The 10,498-nt window shown below is 40.7% G+C and overlaps 1 protein-coding gene across 1 annotated transcript in view; it reads left to right on the forward strand.

Moving 5' to 3' along the window:
• Window positions 1-532: 532 nt before the first annotated feature.
• RNF19A (ring finger protein 19A, RBR E3 ubiquitin protein ligase) overlaps window positions 533-10,498 on the forward strand; it is a 58,679-nt gene continuing 48,713 nt past the window's right edge. Inside the window, exon 1 of the mRNA XM_007104846.4 lies at window positions 533-782. The gene's annotated coding sequence lies outside the window, so the exon portion shown is untranslated. The remainder of the gene's footprint in view (window positions 783-10,498) is intronic.

Raw genomic sequence — 10,498 nt, forward strand, 5'->3', positions numbered from 1 at the left:
CTGTTAAAAGAAGGGGGCGGTAAGGCGCCGCCACCCTGAGGGAAGGACATTTCCTCCCGGAGAGGTTAGAAACTCGCTGCAGCACCACGGCCCCGCTCTCCCTGGGGCTGCCAATCTAGCAGGTGAACCGTGAGAACACAAAGGAATGAATAATGGCGTGCGAAACGCCGAAAGCTGGGCTCCGCAAGTCCAGCGTCTCCCTACACCTCCAGCCACTCCGACCCGTCCTTGGAGGAGACACCTGCCCCACAGCCCGGCCCGCTTCGGGGAAGTCTTGCGGGATGATGGGCAGGAAGGGCCACTGACAGCCCCGGGCGGGGAGACAGGCGGGAGGGGCCACACTCCCGGCCGCCCGAGTCGCTGGCGGGGAGCTCCCGGGAGCGCGCAGGGAGAACACGAGCGAGCGAACAGCCGCGTCCCAGAGCCGCCCGCGACGGGCCGGGTGGGCGTGACGCCATGACGCAAGGCACGCGGGCGGTGCGCAGGGGCGGTGCGGGGGCGGGAGGAAGGAGTGGGAGGAGGGGGCGGAGACAGCGGGGGCTGAGGGAGGGGGGGAATGGCAGTTGCGGCGCTGGTTCCCGGGAACAGCAGTCAAGACAGAACTGCGGAGGAGGAGTTCGGGAAAGCGGCGGTCTGGACCCCTCCTCTCCGTTCCCCCCGCCCCAGCTGAGAGGCGCCTTGGCGGGTCTGAGGAACCCTCCTCCGTACTTCCTTTGGCTGCTGCCGCCGCCAGGAGATGGGCCTGCTCGCCCGCAGCCCTGCGCCGCCCTGAGGACTTGAAGGTACGGGTGGGTACGGGGGGAAGCTGCGCCCAGGAGCCAGAGGGCAAGGGCGGCTCCAGTTTCCGACACGGGGCTCTCCGGCTGCTACCCTTGCGCCCCTCCCCGGGACGGAAATGGATTCGGAAATCCCACGGGAAAGGCGCCCCTGCTAGTGCTCGGCGCGGGGCCGGGGCGGCCCGGAGGTCGGGCCTCGGGCTGGTTCCGCGTGCCCGGCTTGGCCCCGGCGCTGGCGTCCCCTCGGCCGCGGGGGCGGAGGGGAGGCGTGGGATACGCCCCGAGCCCTGTCCTCCTGGCCCTAGCAGTCTGGGGCGAGGGCGGCCGACCCGGCGATGTTGTGACGGGCGGAGGCGGCGCTCCCGTCCTGCACTTCCCCGGCCCCTGGAGCAGGCGACGCGGAGGGCGGCTGCGGCGGGGAGGTGGCGGGGGCGGAGCGCATTCCTGATGGGTGAAATCGGCTCTAACGGACCGATTTCCGGGCCTCGCTGCAAATTCGGATCCGGGGCCAGCGCCCCCCACCCCCTGCGGCTGGAGGCCTCGGGGAAAAGAGAGGCAGGCACTGGGGAACGTTCATCCGGGAGACTGCCACCCTCTGCAAAACCAGAAATTAGACGAAAAATGGTGGGGTCTTGGGGTGAAGTATGTCTTAGGAGGGGTCCTCCAGGGTTGTCTCCCTCACGCTAAACCTTCAGGGAGTTGTCAGTCTTCCTCCAGCCAGTAATGCCACTATTTTTAATTTCCAGTTTTTCCTATCATTTGGCTTCCCCTCTGCCGTTGCCGCCCCCCACCCTTTTCATTAATGGGAAGAAGGAAAATAAGTTCAGGGTTCATTAACCTCGCGACGAAGGGCAGTAAATAAAAGAGAGGAGAGAATGGTTAAGGCTGCATATGGGAGAAAGAAAGGTCTTATTTTTTTCCCATTAGCTCTTGAAGGTAGAAATATACGAATGATGTTTTATTCTGGTTAATATTTACTATTCAAAATGTTGCGGAATGTCCTGTTGGGTGGACGTTGGAAAGACCAGCATTTAAATGCCTCTGCAGTTTTCAAACCCAGGTGTTGGCTGCAAACGCTAGTATTAAATGTTAGTAAACGGTGGAGGAATAAAGCAGTCCTTTCCTCTGATCGGTTGCCTTAAAATGTTTGTGATTTTTCCTTAGCATTCCACTTTTCTTTCCTTTTCTTTTTTGGTAGGAACATGGCTGTCTTTTTATTTACACATATGTATTTTTAATTTTAACCTAATTCCTTGACCCTTTTTGTTATGTGAAGTCTGACGGTATGCCCAAGTTTCATTTTCGGTTTTGCCATTAACCATCTTAATGAGCATCTTTATAAGTCAAGCTGTTATTACCATATTGGCTTGTTTATGCTTCCTTAACACCCAACTGTCAGAACGTCAGAACTGAATCAAAATGTAAATATTTCTATTTAGAAAATGGCGATGATCTATTGTTGACGCTTATTTTCAAATGTTCTTTGCTTGCTACGGGCAATTCCATGGTAAAGATCTAGAATTAAGTCTTGGGACCTAAACCACATTATGCAACAACATCAACAACAACAAAAACCCTTTTTATTTGTTAGTTTTATTCCCCTTTCTATTATTGTATACAGTGTAACTGAAATTTACATTTCATGTGTCCTCAGAAACTATTTTAATGTCACCACAAGGTGTCTTTCTGAGGAAAAAATTACATTTGGCAACTAATGTTAGTGTAGTTTTTCAATATCTGTGACTTCCAGGAGGATTCCAGTAAGATTAACTTTTAAAACTGTGACATTATTTTAGGAATTGAAACACAACTCAATTTTTAGTCTCCAGACTTGAAATATTGTTGTTTCGTTTGAATGACGCCTCAGTTGATCATTAGAGTTTATAGAAAGAACTGTCCATTTTACTGTCTTCAGACCAGTATTGGAATTTTTAAAACTTCGGTGGTGATTTGTAGAATTTTGGGTGCCTTTTTACTTGATTAAATGAAACGTTTTTTTCTATCTAACATATGAAAGATACTAAGATTATTGTCTGTTTTTAAAGCTACTTCAGCATTTTAGTGGAAAATAAATGCATTTCACACATTTGAAATAGAGGAAGTCGTAAGGTCATATTTTTGCAGTTGTGAATTAAGACACTTGGGGTCGCCTCTCTTCAATGGGATCAGATTGAAAGATATTCTCACGGGGTTGTTAGATGGAATTAAATATAGGTAATTTAAAACAAACTCTTTTATCATTTGGAAGAATCTCTTGTATATTATGGCAGGTTCTGATTTTATCCTTAACACTTCCTTAGATTTATCACAGAAATTCTTTGGTTTCTAATCATCCCTGCCCACACCGCCCCACCCTCACCCCCCCAATCTGGAGGGCGCTGAGGATTGAAAAACGTAGTTTTCTGAATTTTTCAAGGAGGAGAAGGAAGGACAAATATTTGTGATAACACATCAAAACCCCTGGTCAGGTGCTGGGCGGAGAGTAAGCTAGGGATAAATTTTGTTGCATTTATATCTGAATTGCCTCTTTATATTTCTTCCCTACTCAGGTTATAAAGGAAATCTTAGAGAATTGTTATTTGTTTTTCTGGTGCTTCTAACAAGTGACAGTTGATTGTCAAATGCAGGCAGGTTTCGTGTTAAGCTTTATGATCTTTTATCATTTAAGGCCCATGTAAAAATTAGGCCATTTTGGGCTGAAGGCCAAAAAAAGGTTGAATTTCTAAATTTATATTTGATTGTATTGGCATTGTGTTTGGCAAACTAGCACTAGTAGTTTAATGATGGTCTGAAAGGACCCATGGTCGTACATGAAGTACTTTAACTTAAAGGTTTTGGTTTGATCTTTTTTTAAGCAAAATGTTAATCTGATTACTTATGGAGATCAGCTAAATTTTCCTTAGGTGATTTTTTTCTCCAGTCAGGAGTAATTATTATTTTTCTTTGGCTTTTTAATTTTTAAGTCATGAGGTACCAGCTTTTGTTAGCTTTGTATAACCCTGAAACAACTATATATATAACCACACCTGCACAGCTAAAGACTGTGGGATACTGTTCCTTTGTTAAACACATCTGTATTTCAGATGACGGTAGAAGAAAGGCAGTGAAATCATTTTGGGTATTTAAAACTTGGATATTTCGTTCGTTTCTCAATAGCTGTGATATGTCAGTAATACTTTATGTATTAAACTGAGAAAAATTAGCACCTTTTGATAAAGTAGTTTTGCTTGTATTGCTCTCTTTGTAGCTGTCAATAAAACCTGAACAATTAATTTATTACTGACATTTTCTTGAAAGCTAGGATATTAGCCTAAAAAACATTATACATTCTTGTTCTATTGATGTTACCTACTATTTTCTTTTAAAAGTCAATTACTTGAGAAATGCTACTTGTTAATTTGTTTTTGAAGTCCTGCTTGGTAGAGTTTCCTTTTCTGTGTGTGAGTATACCAGCATTTTTTTTTTAAACATCTTTATTGTAGTAAATTGCTTTACAGTGGTGTGTTAGTTTCTGCTGTACAACAAAGTGAATCAGCTATATGTATACATATATCCCCATATTCCTCCCACCCTCCCTATCCCACCCCTCTAGGTGGTCACAAAGCACTGAGCTGATCTCCCTGTGCTATGCGGCTGCTCTCCACTAGCCATCTGTTTTACATCTGGTAGTGTATATATGTCTATGCCACTCTCTCACTTTGTCCCAGCTTCCCCTTCCCCCTCCCTGGGTAGAGTTTTCTTCTGTGAAATCCTCAGTAGGATAAAACTAATAAGGAGTTGTTTTAGCCCTCAAATAAATTTGTGCGTTGAATTTTGAAGCAAAATCCTCAGAAATCACCCTAGTTTGTTTAAGCCGAAAAGAAACTTCAAAACTCAGTCTTGGGTTCAAAAAACTGAACTTAGCCCCTTAAAATTATGTACACTTAACATTTTCGACCTCTGTCCTCCTCTGGAGACCCCTGAAAGTATAAACAGCCCTGCTGTAATGTGAATAGCAAGCAAGGTTGCCAGTTGTAGAGACTTCTGGTAGAGATGAGCCCTAGGAGGGAGCAAATGAGTTAGAGGGAAGGAGCAAGAAACCAGGAGAAGCTATAGGGTGTGAGATAGTGTTAGGCTTCCAGATAAATCATATATAGCATAATAATATAACTAGTGTATCACAAAAATAGATGGACATTACTATAAATCTACTGATGATTTATATTTTCTGGTTTCTAAGTCAGGTATTGGCTTTTGCTCCCCAAATGGTGAAGTATTCTAAGTTATTCTTATGCATATGAGATAATACATATGAAATGTGCAGTAGAAGTGTAGGAGATAATGTAAACTGTATGATGCCAGGGACCATTATCTTTTTTCACTCTTAAGGTCTCAGCACTTAGCATAAGGCCTGACAATGATGGGTGTTGGATAAGTATTTGCTAACTGAATAAAGTTATGTACTGTAATGTAACTATTTCATAACTCTTTCTATAGCAGGGATATCTAATAGAAATATAATGTAAGTCATAAATTAATTTAAGATTTCCTGTTAGCCACATTAAAAAGTAAAAAGAAACAGGTGAAATTAATTTTCATAATATATTTTATTTAACACAACATATACAAATCATTATTGTCTCAGCATGTATTAGTGAATGACTACATTCTTTTATTCATACCAAGTCTTCGATCCACCGTGTGGTTACACTGGACAGCACAGCTCTAGGAGTATTTTGTATGAAATGTTTTTTCCTTTCCACAGAAATTCTTTTGTCTTTTTTGATAGTCTCTTTCTAACATGTCTTTTGAGTCCAAATACAGAAGCACATATGTCATTGAATTGGAATTACTGAGTTGGATTGAAAGTCAGGATACCTGACTTCTTTCATTTGTACAACTTTCCCAAAATGGCTCTGCCTCACTCTCTTTCCCTGTCTGTAAAATGAGGGAGAATGTGCTATCATCTGTTTCATTTGATTAGTATAAATTATGTCTTTGAAACACTCTTAACTACTCAGACAAGACTATTACAAAATAGATTTTTAAATTATTTGTAACTTGTCATAGCAAATCTCAGTATAAAAACAGAAGAAAAAAGTACCCATGAGACTACTGGTGCGGAGGTCCTGTTACCTCCCACACTGGAATAAGTTACAATGAATGAATCAATACAAGATGCTCTTGTAACATATTGAGTCAGGAGAGGTGACTAGGTCTGCCCCAGAACCAGATTTTAAACCTCTGATCTATTTAAATATTGCCTTAACTAATTTATCCTTCAGTTTTTGTTTGCATGAATAACCAACACTTCTTACATAGGCATCCTTAAATCAAAATCATGAAATAAGGTCCTTTGGAAAGAGAGGGTGGGGACTGATTAAGTGCATTTAAGTGGGGAAAATAAAGCAACCATTTAGAAAAGCCTATCATCACATCCTATAGTACAGGATATGTACTATATAGCACAGTAACTGATTCTTTATCCAAACCAGGGGTTGCAGTGGTTACCTGGTAAGCAGTTACACGTAGCCAAATATAGCTAAATCAAATACGTAGCCAGATCAAGTAGGTATCTCCTTATAGCCATATCCTTTCATTAAAAATAATAATAATAGTAACTTTTAAAAAATTATAGATGAATATCCTTTGGCTTTTTGCATAAACATAACACACTTTACTGATGACCTTAGCAAAAATTTCTGGAGTCATGTAGTAGATTGTGTGGTGGTGCTCAAAAAGATGTTCACATACTAATCTCTGGAACCTGTGAATGATACCTTATTTGAAAAAAGAGTCTTTGCAGATGTAATTAAGGATCTTGAGATGAGGAGATCATCCCAAGTTATCTGAGGGGTCCAAAATTCAATGGCAAGTTGTCCTTATAAGGAAAAAGCAGAGGGAAATTACAGATAGAAGAGGGGAAGATGCACAAAAGAGGTGGAGGCATTGTGAGGCATGGAGGCAGAGACTGGGGTGATGTGGCCACGAGCCAAGGAATGCTTGTAGTCACGAGAAGCTGGAAGAAGCAAAGAACAGATTCTCCTGAACCCCCAAAGGGATCGTAACACTGCTGGATTTGAGGCTTTTACCCTCCAGAACTGTGAGAAAATAAATTTCTGTTGTCTTAAGTCACCCACTTTGTAGTAATTTGTTAACAGGAAGCTAATATACAGTCAAAATTGAAAAGATCTGTGCTTACCTTTGTTTTGTATCATGCATTGTGACTCTCAGAGACCAGACGGCTCTTCCTTTAGAATTCTTATCCATTCTGAGAAGTATCAGAGGAAGTGTCTTAATACCCTCAAGTCTGAACAGGCCTAAGAAATAGCTTATATCATGTAAGATACATTCTTATTGTCTCTCAGGTTGTTCTTAAGATACAGTTTATATTTAGGGGAGGGAGCAAGTGTAATACTGATGGGATAGACCAAGAGGTTTTGTCTCATGAGGGTGTGATTCCTTCTACCTTCCCTATCTCCTTTACTGGAGCCTCCTCTTCTACCCTATATCTTAAAGTTGGACTGCCACAGGGCTCAGTCCTTACCCTTCCTCTGGGGACTTCATCCGTGCTTGTGATTTTATCCACCATTCGTATAACAACTCTTCCCAAAATTTTATCTCTAAGCCAGACTTTTTTCCTGAATTCCATGCCTGTCATGTGGGTATTTGGCTGTACATTCTCACCTAAGATTTAAAGGCATCTCAAGCTTAAATGTCTGAAAATGAACCCCTGCTCTTAGCTCCTCCCTAAACGTGTTCTTTTCACAGCCTTCTCCATTTCAGTGGACAGCAGTTTCAGCCTTCTGGTTAATCAGGCCAGAATCCTCTTGGACTCCATCCGAAATTCTGTCAGTTCTAGTTTCAGAACATACCCTTATGCCCATCGTCATCTCTCTCCTGGAGTATTGCAGTAGCCTTTAAACTGTGCTCCATGTTACTGTCCTTAGTTCTTCCTTCCCATTCTATTCTCAGCACTGGAATTATCCTTTTAAATTATTCAGATTCTAAACTGTCTCTGTTTAGAAGCCCCCTAAGTTTTCCCATCTTGCTTAGGATAAAAGCCATAGTTCTTACAGTGGTCTATAAAGCCATACACAACCTGGTCCCATAACATTCTGACCTATCTCGTATATTCTTTGTTTTGCTCATTTCCCTCTGGCCACATTCTGGCCTCTAGGCTAGTCCTTGAACATACCAGGCACATTCCTACCTTAAGGCCTCTTCAGTGGCTGTTGCCTTTGCCTTGGATGCTCTTTCCCCAGATTTTCTCATTGCTAACTCCCTTCAAGCCTTAGTTTAAATGTCATCTTTTCAGTAAGCTCTGATCACCCTTTAAAAAATTGTAATCAGCGCCACACGTACACACACTCTTGATTACCTTTACTCTGCTTAACTTTTTTCCCACATTCTAGCAAAGAATCAGAGTAAAATATTTAGGTGAAGTATTTAGAAAATTGTAAACTTCTATATAAAAGTATGAAACAATTTTTAGTAGTTTATCTATAATTACTGACCTAGGATGATTTGTGGAAATAAGGTAGGTGTTGGGCCTTGAAAGAAGAGTAGCACTTTAAATAAGCAGAGCAGAGAAGGTGGAAAAGAGTATTCAGGCAGAGACAAAGACATAGGAAATGTCATGGAGGTGAAACTATGTTTTGTTAATATATTTAACAAGTAGACCAGTTGGCTAGAGTGTGTTTTTATGTAGGAGAATGGTGAGAGACTAAGGTAAGATTGCGGAATGCCATGCAAAGCTTAAAGTTTGTTTACCTGTGGGAAGCAAATGGATATTTGTAAGCAGAACTTAACAAAAGGCCAACGTGATAATTCAGAAACCAGGTGATTAATGAAGGTCTTGTGGAGGAGGTAAAGTAGTAGAAAGAGGACTGAGACTTTGGCTCTGCCACATTAGCTGTATGGATAAATCAAATAATCTCCAGACCAGCACTATCCAATAGAACTTTCTGCAGTGATGGAAGCATTCTAGACCTGCACTGTCCAGTATGGTAGCCAGTGCCCACATGTGGCTATAGAGTATTTGAAATGTGACTAGTGTAACTGAGGAACTGGAGTTTAATTTTTTTAAATTTTAATTAATTTAAACTTAAATAGTCTCATATGCCTAGTGATGACACATTCGACTGAGTAGCTCTAGAATACAGTTTTCTCACTTATAAAATGTAAGGTTAGATTGGTGTCACTAGAAGGATAGGTTAGTGTCACTAGACAGGATAGGTTCCACAGCCAAAAAAAGTTGATGCAGTGTTCTGAGAAAAGCAAATGGGTATCAGCTAGCAGATGCACCTTTGCATGACTAGTATTTGTGAAACAGTTCCAGGTTTGTATCCTTTTCATTTTTTGTATCTCCGTGACTTATTTGAGATCCCCTCTGTCTCTTGATTGCTGATTTTTAAAATTGGTTTTTAGGTTGATGCTTTCTATAGTTAAATATCTAATACATCTAATTTAATAGTATGTTTTATAAATATAGTTAAATCTATCTTGTTTCTTTTGAATTCTTAATGAGAAAGCCATAACAATGAAAAACCTTTATGATTGTTCACCTGGTGTGTAATTCTTACCTAGATTCTTCTGCTTTCTTTAGAAAATACTCCCTTACTTGTTTTCTTCCCCTATAAAATTAAGAAATATTTCATTTGTATTTCAGTTTTGATTTTATTTTCAGGGTACATATTTAGAGAGAAGCTCCATGAATGCTGTGTATCCAAAGGAAAATAGACACATGTTGCTTATTGTACCTCTTGTTTCCCAAGAGATTTTGTTCCTTCTGAGAATTACTTTATAATTTGAAGAAAGTTCTAAAAATAGCGTTTAGAACTTATAATCAAATAGCTCTTCCAGCCTGTGCCCTACCTAGTTATGTACATACGTCATAAAATTAAGCACACACACACGCACGCACGCACGCGCATGCACGCGCACGCACACACAGTGATTTACCCTAACCAGAGGTTTCCGCTTCCCCCACCCCTCATGTTCTTTAGAAGAAAGAGACAAATGAACTTCCAAAATTGGAGAGGCAGGATACTGCTGTTATCAGTACTTTTTATTAAAAAACAAACAAAAAACAACTTCCAGAAAAAATGGTAAGGACAAAATTAGCCCAAACACTTAATATTTGTAATTGTCCAAATAGTAGAATTATTCAGATTAGTGATGAAACTGGTAAAATTCAGTTTGCAAAGATAATACTCATTCCACTGGATTTACTAAGACCAAAGAGTATACCAACACTTTAGAGAATTTGGAGATATTTTTAAAAGAACAGAAAGAAATATTAATTGTCCACTTTTAACCCTAGAGTATGCTATGTATTAAAGCTGTCTATATATTTGTATATTAGAATCATAGTCTTTTAGAACTAAGGGGCCTTAGACATTACCTCATCCAATCACTTTAGCTTTCAAATAAGGAAGTTGAAATTCAAAAAGTAGACAGACTTGACTAATATCAGACTAGGTTAATATTTCCCTTCTGTTGATGTATAGCAATGAGTATTTTAACCAGTTCAAAACTTTTTTGACAGCTGGATATCTTTTTTAAACCTATTTAAAAACTTTTTCATGTCTCTGGGCCCTCTTATACCCATCGTTTTGCACTCTGCTTTTCCTACCTACTCCCTATTGGTGTATTGTTTGCCCTTCTGAACAAAGAGTGCCTGGAATGAGCTAGTCAAAATGTTTTAAATTTTTTTTTTTTTTTTTTTTTTTTTTTTTTTT

The sequence above is a fragment of the Physeter macrocephalus genome, chromosome 15 (assembly GCF_002837175.3).
Source record: "Physeter macrocephalus isolate SW-GA chromosome 15, ASM283717v5, whole genome shotgun sequence".
NCBI lineage: Eukaryota > Metazoa > Chordata > Mammalia > Artiodactyla > Physeteridae > Physeter > Physeter macrocephalus.